Source organism: Heloderma suspectum, chromosome 3, assembly GCF_057233095.1.
Source record: "Heloderma suspectum isolate Gila_16-S chromosome 3, 16-S_ref, whole genome shotgun sequence".
In the NCBI taxonomy this organism is placed as follows: Eukaryota; Metazoa; Chordata; class Lepidosauria; order Squamata; family Helodermatidae; genus Heloderma; species Heloderma suspectum.
In genome coordinates, this window is record NC_139460.1 from 69,622,501 (window position 1) to 69,638,257 (window position 15,757).

Consider the following 15,757-nt stretch of genomic DNA (forward strand, 5'->3'; position numbering starts at 1 on the left):
ATGGGCTGGCTCAGTGTTCCATGACTCCTATTGAGATCTATAGGACAAAGTACATAGACCACAACCTGGACACAACTGAGATGGAGCAAAACCAAAACCCAGACACTGGTGCGTGCATGTGTGTGGAGGGAGGTGTCACTGCATTGTCAACAACTTTGCCGACAGTAATGCTGTATCCCCACTGTGATTTATTCAAAGCTATTCTTTTAATTACTCTCTTATACCTTCAATTCACTCTTGTAAGGACAAATAAAAGTTGCTGCTACACTTGGGGACAATGTAACAGTGTGGGTTAAAAGAAACAAACCAACAAAAGCATTCACCACTCTTGACAGAGGGTAGTAGTCCTGTCAACAGGGATGCCATGAAGAAGGGTTGCAATAGGTCGTGTGTGCAGAGCAGAGCACATGGAGACACATTATGCAACACACCCAGGAACAGCAGGAATAGCTACTAGACCCAAAACCTCTTTTGACACAAACCCTGCCCACCAAAATGACAGGTGTTTTGCTAGTATGGAATAAAGATGGAAAATAATTCATTTTGGTTATGCACAAAGAAATGGATGATATACATGTCACGTTTTTCTTTATAACAGATTAAGGCATGTTTGAGGAAATGTTGACGATGCATTTGAGTGCATAATAATTTACACTGTGTTAATTATTTTGACTAGGTTTGGGGAACATTATCATAACCCGTAAGTACAGCATCTGGCTCTGTTACAATAATTAAAAATAAATATTTAATAGATTTAAATTGATTACACTCTATCAAATATTGGGTAATCTCTTTATCCTGCCCTAATCTCTATGCATTCATAGAACCTCTGAACAGTTCAGAATTATAGGAGAAAGGTCACATTTACAGAGCCTCTGTTCAGATGGCTTTTAGTTGAATAGGTTCTATTTAGAAGTTCTGGAGTTCAGAAGTTTTAGGGGCACAGCCAAAGTTGCAACCCCAGTCCCACTCCATACATCCACTGTATGTGCTCTTGTCGTCTGAATAGGACTTGTATTATGTTTTGTCCAAAGGTCATGCAACCACAAGACCTATACAAAAATAGCATCAATAATTCTATATGTGAATAACATGCTGTGCCATTAATACCTGGTGTAGCCCACTAGGTTTAGTTCAAGTGGTATACATGACAACTGATGAAAGCTCCAGCCATTCTTTCTGCAGTACCTCTTCAATTGAGAAAAACGCCATTCATCATGTATGCACCTCTGTCTGTTTACATCCTCTCCCTTTTCTTAGGCCTTTTCAAAGTATTTTTAACTGTTGCTTGCTTTATTTTTAGTATGTGCAGTGTAATGCTGCATTTTAAAATCATTTTTAACTGCTCTGTTACTTATCTCTTTTAAATGCTGGATTTTTGTTGCTGCTTCAAAAACAATACTTTTCATGTGTTTTATTGTTGGTTTTATCATTAGTTTTATTACTTTTGCTTTCATTATGTTTGATGCCCTGAACACTTCGGCTGTAGGGCTATTCATAAATGGAATGAATGAATGAATGAATGAATGAATGAATTGTCCTCTACAACCCATAGCCCAAAACAAGTTTCTTGGAGTTATATCTCTTTTTCTGTGCTAACATCAGAAATGAACCTGTCAATCATCTAGAGGCAGTGTTAAAAGGAGCAATGTCCTTCAAAATTAAAAATAAGAAAGACAACAAAGGCCATTGGCCCTTTTGATTAAAAAAAAGGTAGGTTCCCATAGCAGGACAACCAGATTGCTCTTAGAAGAAAAAGCAGAAAGAGAGAACTTTAAAAATAAAATCCATTAAGTCAGGATGTTTTTTTAAAAAAAATACAACAAGGATGCTGTGAAGCCATGTCAGATACAGCACAAGATATTTGATATGTTTTGGATATAATAGCCTGCTAAACTAATAAATCTAGTGTCTGGGCATTCTCAGTAAGCATAAAACCCTTCAGACCTATATGTTGCAACATCTACTATATGTTGCAACATCTGATCTCTCTGCCTTTTTGCTTTGTTATCATGGGGAAATTATTTCTCTTAAAAAGATATTTCATGGATTCTTGTTTTAATTTGTCCTATTTTATAGTTCCTTGAGGCTCACAGGGAATACCATCTGATGGAGTCAGATCAAGGCAGGTAAAGTCCAGTCTAGTGAGCAGAGTCAAGTCACTGTAGATAAGATCAGGTTAAGCAGATACAGGCTGGTCAAAGTAGATAAGGCAAAATGTAACAAGCAACTTCTTGCTGGAGAACATCTTGCTGGAGAAGCCCCTATAGGCAGAGAGGAGATGAAAACAGGATGTTTGATAGCTCTAAATGGGCCTTGCTGGCTGGCGCACTTCGTAGGACAATATGAGGATGTTATCTCGGAAATGAGCTAAAGCAAGCTGATGCCTTCTGTAGGCTGACAAGATCTATAGGGTGGTCAGCTCTGCCCTTCATGGAGGAGCTGACTGGACTATTAAAGGACCCTCACTTGATTTTGCAGTCTTAGATGTCTGCAAGGCTGGGGAGATGGAGGTTCTGCCAGGCACCCATCATGGGAGTCTGAGGACAATGGCAGGGCTGTGTCCTCTGGCCAAGAGGGCCCTGAATAAGTCTTTGACTGCATACTGGAAGGTCTAAGGCTGAGGGGTTTGTGACAACCATCCCAGTAATCAAGCACATTCAGCAGCACATCTGTTATTTGAAGAACACATAGTTTCCCATTTTAAAATGTATCCAAATGCGGAAAAAACCCACTGCCCTTATAGTTGTATGATGTGGTGGTGGTGGTGGTGTGTGTGTGTGTAATATAAAAATAAATATAAAAGTCTTGTTCATCTTGAACTTCAACAGGGGCTTGTCCATGCACACAGTTACACACCAGATCATTCCTACTACTTGGGATAATTTTAACAAAGTTAGTATTAAATATGATAAGCAAGTAAACAAACTTCATCCAGTGCAGGAAGCTGGTCCCTTGAATCCTGCTGCACCATAAGGAAGTGTTCACCCCTTCTCTAGGGCTGTGCACAGTTTCTGGGGGAGGTGGCTGCATCCTGTCAGGGCACTGGGCAGTCCACACCCATTTTTCAGGTCTGACAAGGTCAGGGATGGAACAAGATTTGGCCGCATCCAGCTGTGCAATGACCCAGAGAGGCATGAACTCCTTCCCCATTGCCCACAGAGGAAGTGGCTAGCTGACAACACCAGCACACTTTTGAAAAGAGCTGAAGGGCAGGGGAAGGAAGGAGACATACTTGTCATCTTGATCACTCGCTATCTGCTCCTATATTCTAATCGCTCGCTCAGCTTTGTATCTTGATCAATGATGAACGTTTGGAACCTAGGCTTGATAAGTGATATGTCCCATTAATCATTAATTTAGTTTTTCCTTGAGGTGCATTTCACAGAGACTATAAACATAAAGGATACATTTATATTCCTTATGATATGTTCTGATCTGTCGGGGTAGGCGTTGTTCCCCCTAGGCATTCGGAAGCTTTGGACATTAACATTTCATTTTCCATTAAAAGGTTGGAACAAAGCTACAGCATATAGCAACACTGACCATGGAGACTGATCAGTATTGATTTATTTGGGCAATTGGACCTGTCTGCTACGTATAAATCCAGCATGCTATTGAGCACCTGCTTATAATCAACTACCTACAATTTCCTGATTATAACCTCTCTTTTTTTAGTGAGAAATGTTGTATGCCCACCTCAGTGCAAAGAAGCCACTTCCAAATTACTCTAGAAACTAGGGATGTACAGATTTTTTAAAAATCTGTTCCATCTGCATTTTGCAGATTGTCAGGTGCCTTTTGTTTCATCATCCGCTCATTGGTGGAATTGGATTTTTCCAAATTGTCAGGTGAACTTTTTTTTCAGATGGTCAGGTGCCTTCTCTTCCATCATCCACTCATTGGTGGAATTGGTTTTTTTCCTACTTTCCAAATTCATACAAATTCACATTTATGAATTTGCACTTCCGAAAATACACAAATACCCTCCAAAATGCACAAATCTTCCCGAAATGTACATTTTCATTCTTTAGTCTAAAGGGGGAAATGCACATTTTTGACTGGTGGATTTTTTTTTACATACTTTTCTGTAACTAAATTTGCATAACATTCTGGAAAGTTTTTTTAAAAAACAGTCTACAAGTCTGTGGATACTTGTGAATCAGGAAAAGTTAGTCCATGGGTTGGATTAATAGAAATCTGAACTCATTTGATTCTGTTGCGGATTTCTCCAATATCCCTAATAGAAACAATCAATGGCTTCCACTATGCCTATAGACACATGCCTCGGTGTCATTTGCAAGGATTTCTGGAAATATGCTTTTAAAGTGCTACACAAACAAAATGCCACACAAACAAAAAACAAGCCACATAATCTTATAAAAGCTACACCATCAGCAACAACAACAAAGGCAGTTATGATTTGAACTAGCATGAATTGGTGAGTGTGTAATTATCCTTTGGGGGCTGGGGTGGGGGCAAGGGGACATTTATTAAAGTCTATTGACTCTAAAACACATAAAGACTCCCCAAATCTTGGCTTCTATTCTGTCCTGGATCAGAATAGAAGAGCTGGATGGCTCCACTCACATCTGAAGCAAATGGGAGAGTTGATATCTGTTGTCTGCTATCATTGAAACCTGCCCTCCAGGGGTGAAGTTAAGAGCAGCCTTTCCTTGAAGTAATTATGGCAGTAGAAGCCAACACAGCCTTAGAGGTGTTGCTTGTAGTTGCTGTAAGACCCGCACAGTAGAGTCACACAAGGAACAATGAATCCACCACGTTACTGTTCTGGGTCTAGACACCCATGAATCTAGTCACTGGTTCATGCACGTAGTGATCCCCATGTTATTGTCTATGGGAATGCACAAGGCCCTCAGCCTAGCCAGGATAGAATAGTCCCTGACTATTGTGTGGACTCCATGGGTGGGGATGTACATGCGATTGCTAGGATTTGTGCAATAACTGCAGCCATTTTTCAAGCTGTTCTGACCGTGCAAATCTTGGTAGGCACATGCACTTTCCCATACATGGAAGGGTTAGTCTATATATGATCCTGAGAGGGTCACAAGCCCATCAGCAGTCCCACTCCCAAAGTCCCAGAGCTTATCACTCAGGGTATATTTGTTGCATGTTCAGCTCTAGAACGGAATGAAATCTGCTGTTGTCATAGCAACAGACCCTCCACATAGGTTCTACTCTCTAGGCTAACATGATCAAATATTTCATTGGCTGGTACCAGGGGTAGGTACCAAGAGTTTTCGGGGCAGGAACAGGTGTGGATCTTTTTTTTTCAGTAAGATCCAATCTTGCCATGTTTAGACTAGGGGTGTTGGAGAAATCCATTTGGGGGGTGGAGTTTGATGAGTTTTCCTAGGTTCAGCCACCTGGACCCCATCTACACTGGGCTTTTACTCTGGGGCAGGTGCAAGTCGAGGTCCCTCCTGATAGATGACACAATCGTGACTTCGCAGCCATCCCTGGTTTTTGCCCGGAAAATGTGGAGTTCCAAGGAGTTGTTTTACTGAGATTTGTGGGGGTTTGCTGCGGGTTTCCCCACAGTTGCGGGCCATCTGTTCCTTCCCCAAACCAGCTTCTCAGTTTGCAGTGGGCATGTTGTAGGCATGCCTGCATCACTCTGTGACACACCTTTACTCCATCCCTTCACAGCTGCACAGTTACAGAGGCACAGAGGGGTGTTTTTATCTCTTTAAACACACTTTCGCACAGTTTTGCAGCTTCATATTTTCATGATGGTTGTGGATTCAGTACCTGGGGGAGGAGGTCTTAGGAGAGGACCAACATCGCTCTGGCCACCATTTTGGAGGGATAGCTAAGCACATAGTGCTCATGCTTGTGAGTGTGAACTGGCAAACTGATGGTGCAGAAATGAAGGAGCACAAAACACCCACCTTTTAGCTAAAAAGGGATGGAAAGACACAGCAGAGCCCCTCAAATACAAAACAGCCACTGAAGTGTCACACCCCCACACTCACAGGACTGCACAGCTGTGCATTTCAGTAAAATGGCCAAAAAAAAAAGGGCATGGCAAGTCTGTCAGGAAAGTGTGCAGTAAATTGCGAGTGTATCACAGGGCATGCTGATTTGAAGCTGCATTGCTGCGCAGTTGTGACGGGGTGGGGGGTCAAAGTGATGCCATATAGATGACTTTGTTTCCGTTCCTGCTGCAGCACCCAACTCGATTTGCAGCAAGCTGGGTCAGTTCGTAGATTTTCCGAGCATTTTGCACATTTTGTTCCCTGCAGGTTCCACAATTTCTACAATTTTCTGAGCAATTTGTGCAAAATGCACAAGTTCAGGGGTTCAGGGACATGGCTGCAGCTTAGCTCACAAACACGAAGCGAGATATACACACCGCAGAATTCTGTTGAGTCAAAATAGAACTGGATTTCCCAGTGACGGACATTGCTAATTTAGACAGGCATTGAAAACTTAAAAAAAAAAAATTCTGGAAGGCATTGTATAATTGATTTTTGCTGTTCTAATGTTCTGCCCTGCCTCCATTTAATTGCTGGTGTATTCATTCATATATACAGGGTGTTTCAAAATGATGGACCCAATTTCAAAGCAGTATATTTCACGATGGCAACATGTTACAATTACACCAAGAGTTACAAACGGTTTAATGAGTTATCAAATTTTACTAACCATTTTATAAATGTTCTATGTGCCCTCCACCTGCTGTATGGACAATATCAAGACGTTAGTTGAATTCATCCCAAACACCTCTCAAAGTGTCTTCTTCCACTGAAGTCAACGCTGCCATGATTCTGTTTTTGAGGTCATCCAGATTAGTCGCTAATGGTGGCACAAAAACAAATTCTTTGATGTATCCCCACAAGAAAAAGTCACAGGATGTAATGTCTGGAGATCTTGGGGTCCAAGAGTGTAGTGACAAGTCTTGGGGTCCTGTGTGGCCTATCCAATGTTGAGGCAGTGTGTCATTTAGAAAACGTCAAACCTGCAGGTGCCAATGTGGTGGTGCTGTTTGTGCGCTGAGAGAGGCATCTAGCAGTAATCATTTGAAACTCTATGCCCCACCCTTTCAAGTGGTAAGCGTTTCATTCATGGGCGGTTCGTGGTTGCAGAGATATAGCGATTTCAAATCGGGCCCATCTTTTTGAAACACCATATATATATATATATATATATAGAGAGAGAGAGAGAGAGAGAGAGAGAGAGAGAGAGTATAATTTATTTTAAACTGTTATTATGCTTTGGTTTGGTTTTGAAAGCTGCTTTGAAAAATTGTTCTTGAAAGATGAGATAAAAATAAATTAAAATTAATTAATTAAACATGGACCTATAGTCGAACAGGCTCACCCAATCGCACAAGGAACAGTCAGGTTCAATTGGGAAAGTATTGAGAAAAGCGTCCTTCTTAGCTATACACCCTGTTTTATACCCTACATCTGCCTTGCTCAACTTGGTGCCATGCTGGCTGAGACAGATGTGACTTTCTGTCCAACACATCTGGGGGAGACCAGTTTGGGGGGAAACTGTCCCATCTGGAGACAAAAATGGTTGGTGATACATTCACAATCTTGGAAATATAGATATTGTTGTAAGCTTGTCTTTGGTTGCAGCTTCTTGTCTGAACTACTGTAGAGGGGAAAGCCTATCCTGTACTTCTCATCCTCTTCCACCTGTTACAGACTGTAAAAAAAGAGTAGTTAAAATGACCACAGATGCCATGTAAAATGGCCAAAACTATTCCTCCTGGCTACACTTGCCTAAGGGGTCATGCACAATCCAATTAAGGCAATATGCAAACTGTGACAACCATTTGTACTACTGCGATACCTGGGTGAAAGTTGCAATAGCCCCAGAGCAATAGAAATTAAGAGAAGGCCAGTCAGTGACAGTGGTCAAAACCACAACCCTCTCCATCCTAATTTGACCACTGAATGGGGTTATTACCATGGTGAGCACCCATTTTGATAGAAAGACAAGGACTGTGGTGAAGTGCACAGCTATAGGCATCTACATCCCTTGCTGTCAGTGAGGCTTAAGCATTTTTAACTCTCTGCTGGGTTGTGTCCAATTTCCAAGAACCTATAGGTGGTTTGATAGAGGAAATGCTAATTAATCATTTCCCAACAGTGAATAATGTTTGCAGGTCATCAACCTGGGCATGGGATTATGTTCTGTTTTCCTCAAATAAGACAGGGGTTCATCATTGGTATTATTCATAAAAGCCAAATTCTGTAGTCTAATCATCTGGTCAACTAATTGTAAACTATTCTTCCAAGGAGTTGTTTTCTAAGCGTGACCCCATAATATCTGTGATCATCATACTGACAATTTATGTGTGTTGGCAGGCTTCTATTTTTGAATATCTATTCAGCATGTACACGCGCGTGCTATGCACACACATTAGTCTGTTGTTTCAGAACACTTTAAGTTGCCAGCACTGGCAAAAGCACTGGAATAGTGTTGATACCTTCTAAATACCAACTGGTCAGAATGTAACTAATCACTCTATTGTAGCTTTTGGGAAAGTTCTGTTATGATATTAGAACTTTTGGCTTCCAGTTGCTGACATATTATGAGCAATAAAAATAATACCATTTAAAAAAGAAAGAAAAAATAGCACAATCTGTTCCAGTCTGGGCTTTTTTCTAGTCCTGGAAATGAACTGGGGTGGTCATCTATGTTCTATTTTAATGCAAAATTCTCCAAAGTAGTTTTCATTATCTACTGTGGGCTGTGGCCTATTTTTCCCCCTATGTTGGATGCCAAAGAGAATATCAGCTGTCCTCCCCTCCTGCTGGTAAATGCAAGCTGTTTCAGATGGCAGGCTGTAATGATGCAGCAAAGACTTGTGGAAATTATGTAAAAGCATTTCCTTTCCTTTTCAAGCATGTGTTTTATTGAAACTCTCCATCACATGGGAAGACAAGGGCTGCAAAGCTAATTGAGATTTGGATATTTAGTGCTAGTTTCTGTTGCTTCCCTTATAAATAAATAATAAATGATATGAATATTTAAGAAGCAACTATTCCTTTTACCGTAGGAGGTTCTTTTCTTAACATCACATTTCAGCCTATAAATCTTCCTAAAATGTAATGCCTTTATGAACTGATAGAGATATATATCCTTCAGGTCCCATTTTACATACATACATACGTGTGTGTGTGTGTGTGTGTGTGTGTGTGTGTATAGAGAGAGAGAGAGAGAGAGACCTGAAGGATGGAGCCTGCAAAGAGTGGATGCTGTTTTACACATGCAAAACAGTCCACTTCTCATAGAAACCTTGCTAAAAATTAACCAAAAAAGTGTACTAAATGGTACTGATATATCAATACTGCTTCAGGTACCACTGTGACAGGGAGGCTGGTGAAGGCAGGAAGTGATGTCTGAATGGTGCGGGAAGATTTTTAAACTGATGGCTCCTAGCAGAAGGACATGCTGTTTGGCTTCAAGTCGGGCAGCAAAATGCCTGGGGCCTACACTGGTCTTGTTTGCACATAACCATAAGCAAAATCCTGAACTATCATTCACAGGCAGCGTGCTCATGCTGCTGCCTGATTGCTTCTGGCTGACTCCTCCCAGTCACAGGAGCAGGTAAAGTAACCGGAAATTAATCAGAAGGCAAAAGCTTAGCGTTATGTCCAGACCAGGATTCCTGGCTTATCTCTCTCAAACAAGCCAAGAATCAGAAACCAACTGCAAATCCTGATTTCAGATTTTGGCTTCTTAGAGGAGCAACAAACCAGATGTCCTGGTTCATATAACACTAAGCTTTTTTGCTTCCTAGTTTCTGGTTACTTTAGCCACTCCTGCTGGTTGGAGGAACCAAGTACAAGCTATTGCTGCTCATGCATGATAAACCAGGATACTCCAGAATTCTGGCTTATCATTATAAGCAAATGCAGCCTTTGTATCAATACATCAAATTAGAAAACCAGAAAATAGACTCCATGTGCACTAAGGTAATTCAGGAGTGACCAGTTCTGGATGCTTCCCTTAGCTGATATGCAGTTCATTTCCACTTTTCAGTAGAGCCCTCAGTTATGAAATTCATCCTGTCTCCTCTCCATTTTCCTTTAGGAAGTTTGTTAAGCATTGTTGTTGTTGCTGCTGCTGCTGCTGTATTAATAATAATAATAATAATAATAATAATAATGTATTATTATTATTATTATTATTATTTCATTTGTGCCTTTGGGAAATAGATTTCCCAGTGTATGTAAGCTACAGTATTCATCTTCAACATTATGTTTCTGATGTGATGATTCCAGATTAAGGATTTCATGTTGTACACTACCTCGTGTACCTATTGGATGGCATGATGGGATTGAAATGAAGAAATACACTAATGGTGACTATGTATTACACAAATAAAATGCATCATCCCCTTTATTTCACTCATGTGAAATGGGCATTGCACCATTACTGAGTGGTGTGGCTGGGCTTCTGTCCCTGGTGTCTTTCATGTTGTTGGTCCTGCCTAGAAATTCAGTGCATATGTCAGGAGTGCTTCTGAGTGCAGGGAGTGGGAGAGCGGTTCAGATTCTGAACAGGAACTGCCAGACACGGGGGAGGTATGTTCCCAGGCTAGTCCAGATATGGATAGGCTTGCTCCTCAGGTTTCAAAGGTCCAGCTGGAGGAAGGTCCCTCATCACACACACCCCGTCCTCATGAGAGATAGCGAACAGGGAGAGATGGTGTTTGGTGAGTCTGAATTAATAGATGCAAGGCACAGATGGAGAGCCAAGAGGGTGATGGCAGGGGCAGAACTTAGAAGGTCTTCCTGATTGGCCCTGTGTGAACAGCAGCATTTAGAGGCATCACAAGAGAGGGAGAGAGACCTCCCCCCATCCCTTAAGTTAGGCTAGTGAGCCCGCCTTTCTTTCAAACAGTGGGCAACTTTTGCAGCTACCTTTTGAACCCCCTGAAGGCATTTCCTTGCAGACTGAGAGTCACTGAGAATTTGCATCTCTATGACCCTTTGTGGCAATGGAATTAAAAGCTGTTGATTGAAGCCTCTTGTCTGTGTTTGATTTGGCATTTGAAGATCAGTGTGGGCAAAGGGAAACCTGACAGCATCAGAGAATTGATGTGCAGGAAAGAAGCCTATGTACAAGCAGAGCACATAGGCTTCTTTGTGCAGGTGACCGCACTAATGCATGGATGTCTGTAGATAGGACTGCTGACTGCTGAGGGTGGGGCAAAGAGCACAGCCCCATTCCTCAGTAATCATGTGAATAACATGTGAAGGGGATGGTCCTGACCCATAAATGGTTCAAATTACCTAGTGTTTTAGCAGTCCTACATTGCTCCAGTACATCAAAGCATAATCGGGAAGATCATGCAATGTACTCTCTCAATGAACAATTACATCTATAAAGCAAATCCTCAGTACCAAAGATCAGTGCTGATAGAATCCTGAACTTCTTCAATTGGTGGGCAATAAAGAAAGCACAGTGACTATCATGACGAGCACCTGCACTTCAAAGTTTGCCACTGTCTCACTGGTAAAAAGGACAGAACTCAGTAAACCCAGCCTGACATCCTTATGCTATTTAAAGTTGTCTTTTAGTGCAGTTATCCATTTAGTCCAGAGCTACCAACTGGCAGCAAAGATCTCAGCCAAATATCATTCCCATGCCCTGCAACCTGAGGTCTTTTAACTAACTTTTAAAGTGAAGATTTTAATCTTGGACCTTCTGAATGCAATGTATATGCTCTACTGCTGAGCTATAATCTCTCTCCAGGGCAGCACCAGTCTCATGAATCTGTGCAGCAGTGCTAATAGACATCTGTGACAGTTGTGGAATATTCATTTTGTATGCCAAACAATGGCTACATGGTCTAGGTTTAGTTGCTGAAGGTTCAACAATGAGCTTATCAGTATTGGGAAGATTCTGTATTTCAGATTAAGAAAAATGCAGGACCTTCTTGCAGGTCCAGCTCAGGAGAAACATAACAGATGCAATTTAGGGGTGGGGAGGGGGGAATCTTCCAAAGATTATTAGTTTTATTGTATACTGTTGCTATTTCTTTCTTTCTTTCTTTTCTTTCTCTTAATAACCAATCTTCAAACTCCCATTTTATTTAACTTATACAAACTCCCTTGTGGGAGACAGTTTCTTTGTGCTATCAGTTTCTCAATGTTTAGACCATGCTCTTCTTCAATTTCTTTCTGCTTCTGTACAACAGTGAAAAATGTGTTTGTATCAGTTTTATCAATTCCCTTCAGAACTAAAAAAAAACCCAAAACCCTCCCTTTAATTACAGTATTGATTCCATGTGGTGCAATATGGCATGTAATTTCCTACCGTGTTCCAGGTCAGCTCTCTGATGGAAACAATTGTATTCAGAAGCAATAACTTCCACATTATCCCAACGATAAGGTCATCTTAGCTCATGATAATTCAGAGGTTGACAGGTGTCACAAGGAGTGAACCATAAAATTCATAGATTAAAAATAAAATAAAAGTTTGGAGTATCATCTGAACTTCTTTGGTCTAGACCAGGAATGGAGAAATTTTCTTCTGTTCAGGAAGACCTCATTCCCTTAGGGGTAATCTGTTGGGGGCTGCATGCCAGAGATAGGCATAGCAAGAGCTAGACATGGGCAGAGCTACCCCTTTTCTTTCTTTCTCTCTCTCTCTCTCTCTCTCTCTCTCTGTGAGTCAGGCAGCAAAATATCACTGGTCTTGTTCATACATAACCATTAGCCAGAATTCTGGAGAATCCTGCCTTATCATTCATAAGCAGTGTGTTCATGCATGCTGCCTGATGGCTCCTGTTTGACTCTTCCCACTTGCAAGAGCAGCTAAAGGCAAAAGCTTAGCACTGTGTCCAAACTGGGACTCCTGGGTCCTCCCAAACAAGCTAGGAATTGGAAACCAACTACAAACCTGTTATGGTCCCAGGTGTCATGCCTCCACTAGAAACATCCTCAGAGGAGGAGCTAGAACCTTCAAAGCCAAATGTCCCCAGGGAACAGGTTGCCTCAGAAGACCCCAGCACTACCCAAGATGTTCCAGGACCCTCAGAGATGATGCTTTCAGATCTGCCTCCTGGAGAGGCAGGACTCTCCACTTCTGAGGAAGAAGGAGATGCTGGGCCACCACCTAGCCCCTGAGAGTGCTGGTGCCTTAAGATTAATGAGAGGATGGTGGCCAGGCAAAGGAGTGCTCACTACTGAAGAGAGGGCTACTTATGAGTAGGTCTTTCCTCGTGAGGAGGGCATCTGACTGAAGCTTCTAACATGATGCAGCTGAGCCCTGGGTGGGGCTTGGTAGTTCTGCTATATCAGCTCTCAGTTGTAACTTGAGAACTGCTAGGAACAGCATCTTATCTTTAGGTCCAGTAAACTTGAACTTACTGTGTGTTTGAATCTTTGTGCTACTGAACTCTGAAATGCTGTCTGACTTTGCTGTTTGGACTGTTTCTGCTTGATTGTTTTGCTGTGTTTTGACCTGAAAGGTCTCAGACCTCTCTTCTAGAAAACACTTGCTTGCCTGATAATACTGTACTTTGACCACTGCCTGTAACTTGACCACTCCTGCCTTAGCCTGTTCCCTTACTGGACTGAAATCTTTGTGCTTTGACTATTTGCCTGCTTAATTGACTTCCCTATTTGGATTTATCCCTGTATTTGCCTAGCATAGACCCTGACCCAGCTGGAGCAAGACAAAACTGGTTTCAGATTCTGGCTTCTAAAAGGAGCAACAACCAGATGTCCCAACTTGGATTTCACTCCAAGCTTCTTCTTTTTTTCTTTTTTAGTTTCTGGTTACTTAAGCCACTTCTTGTGGTTGGAGGAGTCAAGGGGAGTGATTTCTGCTCACCCATGATAAGATACTTAAAAGCAATATGTGCATGAAACAAAGGAGAGGCTTCCCAAAACACTTACAGTTACAATCATGTAGGGATGCTTGATACATTTATTTCAGTTCATTTTTAATCAGGATTTAATAAGTTTGCATCTTCTGGACCAAATATGGACTCAGATGCAATCTGAGGTCAAAGTCCAGACATTTCCAAGCTTGCAATGTGATTTGTGTACCCCAAAAAAATGTTTTCAAAAGCATGTGTACATCTGAAAAATGTGTGTGACAAAATGTGTACTTTTGACAAGTGCACACAAATGTGCTTTAGGAAGCAATCCTATGGCCTCTAGATAGCAGCTGTCTAGCAGGCCATAGGATATGTTGTTTTCCAAGAACCAATCTCACAGGCCACAGTCTGAGGTCGGTTCCCAGAAAACCAACCTCCCCCCACTTCCGCACTGCCTCGGAGGCAGCATGGAACAGCCCCATCCTCTGCACTCACAAGAGGAGCGCGGAGCAGCTGGAAAGGGGCATGTCTGGGGGCATTTGGGGGGGGAGATCATAACTGCCTGTACGACACATCCTATGTGTTGTACAGCAGCCTCCTTCCCCACTCCAGCCTCCTGCAGTTAGACAGCCACAATCAGCTGTCTAGCCAAAAAAGCAGTGCAGGAGAAGCATGGAGGGAATGATCCCCTCCATGCTTCTCTTGCCCTGCTTTGGATAGGCGGTCACCTCAGAGTTTGGAGGTGGCCACCTATCTTGATAGGATTGTGCCCTAAGTCAATGGGAGAAGAATGTGTACATTTCAAACATGCACACAAGTAATGTGTACATTTGGAAAAATATGCATGGATTTGCATGTGAAAAGAAAAACACAACAAAGCTCACAATCTGATAGGGACTCAAGTTGGAATGAGCTTTGGGATGCAATTTGGAGACCTTTAACAGGCTCAAATTTTGCTGATTCACACATCCCTCCATTCATGTCATAAATAATTAGATCTGACATTTCAATTAGCCTGTTCATCTACTCAATGGGATGTAAATGCATGTGTGAAAGGATAATTGCTGTTAGACAACCCAGCTCCAAACTTCCATGCATTCAAGGGATCTGTGATCATAGACTTTACTTAAAAAGTTATATCCATATATGTAGTTACTCTTCTAACAGTGGCTTTGTATATACTGTAGGAAGCACTGACCAGTTGAACTACACTTTTCAACCCTCTTTTGGAGATTTAATGAAAATGTGTGCAAGTGGAATTTACACATGCACACTCCTCAGAAATGGGGGAGATTTGCACATATTCCTGGTGCCATCTTCTGGGCTTCTGAAAGCAATGGTATGGCCACTGTTAGAAATAGGATGCTGGCTTCAATTGGGTTTGGCTAATGTTACGTTCTTATCTTTAGGATCCTCATTTTACCAGGAAAGAGAAAAACATAAAACTGGAAAGTGATTGGGATATCATGGCAACACAAACAACTATGTGAGCTGCACACTCACTTTCCGCACTGCTACTGTAACATCCAAAGGGGAAACTGTGTCCCTGATATTTAGTCAGACATATTCCCATAGGGAGATACACACACTGCCTATTCAGTATTCACACAATGCCAGGTAGTGGGCAAAACAGATGCATGAGTCATGTGAACATCTTTTCCCACATCACATGTGCAACAGTTCTTACTCACACTTACAGTTGGATCCAAACTAAATCAGTCTCTCCAATGGAAATTAGTGGGACAAGTCATGACTACCTTATCCCACTGATTTCAATGGATTCTACATGCAGCTTAGTCTATATCCATGTCACAGTCTTTTAGCACTTCTGGCTAATATGTGAAGCCATCCTGAGAGCACCAATTTCTTTGTAAGTTTGCAGCACATAACTATATCCATGAGAAGTGCATTCCCTCCCTGATAAAGGAGGGTAGAAGCCTT